This window comes from Mandrillus leucophaeus, unplaced genomic scaffold (assembly GCF_000951045.1).
Source record: "Mandrillus leucophaeus isolate KB7577 unplaced genomic scaffold, Mleu.le_1.0 Scaffold1614, whole genome shotgun sequence".
NCBI classification, from domain to species: Eukaryota; Metazoa; Chordata; class Mammalia; order Primates; family Cercopithecidae; genus Mandrillus; species Mandrillus leucophaeus.
The window spans coordinates 10,576-11,989 of record NW_012101604.1 but is presented as its reverse complement, the minus strand read 5'-3'; the positions used below and the strand labels follow the sequence as shown (position 1 = coordinate 11,989).

The 1,414-nt window shown below is 40.5% G+C and overlaps 1 pseudogene; it reads right to left on the bottom strand.

The window, feature by feature from the left end:
- The window catches only part of LOC105536624, an 18,860-nt pseudogene that overhangs the window by 12,501 nt on the left and 4,945 nt on the right, over window positions 1–1,414 (bottom strand).

Here is a 1,414-nt window from a genome sequence, read left to right as displayed (position 1 = left end):
AATTCCACAAGAACAGGCTTAGCGAACGGCTTCTTTAGGGGAAAGTTGTAACTCTGTGAGATGATTTCACAGAACACTAAGCAGTTTCTCAGAAAGCTTCTTCCAGTTTTCATCTGAGGATATTTTCTTTTTCACCATAGCCCTATATGGGCTTCCACATATCACTTTGCAAATTCCACAAGAACAGGTTTAGCGAACGATTTCTTTAGGGGAAAGTTGTAACTCTGTGAGATGAATTCACAGAACACTAAGCAGTTTCTCAGAAAGCTTCTTTCCAGTTTTCATCTGAGGGTGTTTCCTATTTCTCTTTAGCCCTCCATGGGCTTCAAATATCACTTTGAAAATTCCACAAGAACAGGCATAGCGAACGGCTTCTTGAGGGGAAAACTGTAACTCTGTGAGATGAATTAACAGCACATTAAGCAGTTTCTCAAAAAGCTTCTTTCCACTTTTCTTCTGAGGATATTTCCTTTTTCTCCATAGCCCTCTATGGGCTTCCAAATATTACTTTGCAAATTCCACAAGAACAGTCTTAGCGAAAGGTTTCTTGAGGGGAAAGCTGTAACTCTGTGAGATGATTTCACAGAACAAAAGAAGTTTCTCCGAAAGCTTCTTTGTCTTTCTCATCGGCGGATATTTTCGTTGGCCCTATAGTCTTCAAAGGGATCCGAAATATCAGTTCACAGATTCCAGAAATAAGGCTAGCAAACGGCTCCACGAAATACAGCTGTAACACTGGGAGTGGAAGTCACACAGTACATAGCATTTTGTCAGGAAACTTCTTTCCAGTTTTCATCTGACTATATTTCCTTTTTCACAATAGCCCTCCATGGGCTTCCTAATATCAGTTTGTAAATTCCACAAGAACAGGCTTAGCGAACGGCTTCTTGAGGGGAAGGCTGTAACTCTGTGAGATGAATTAACAGAACAATAAGCACTTTCTCAGAAAGCTTCTTTCCAGTGTTTTATCTGAGGATTTTTTGATTTTCACCTTAGCCCTCCATGGGCTTCCAAAGGTCACTTTGCAAATTCCACAAGAACAGTCTTAGCGAAAGGCTTCTTGAGGGGAAAGCTGCAATTCTGTGACATGATTTCACAGAACACAAAGAAGTTTCTCTGAAAGTTTCTTTGTCTTTGTTATCGGAGGATATTTCCTTTGACTCTGTAGTTTTCATAGAGATCCGAAATATCCGTTCTCAGATTCCACAGAAAGATCCACGAAATACAGCTGTAACTCTGTGAGTGTAAGTCACACATCACAAAGCAGTTCCTCAGAAATCTTCTTTCCAGTTTTTCTCTGAGGATATTTGCTTTTTCACCATAGCCCTCTATCAGCTTCCAAATGTCACTTTGCAAATTCCTGAAGAACGGTCGTAGCTAAAGGCTTTTCGAGGGGAAAGCTGTAACTCTGTGA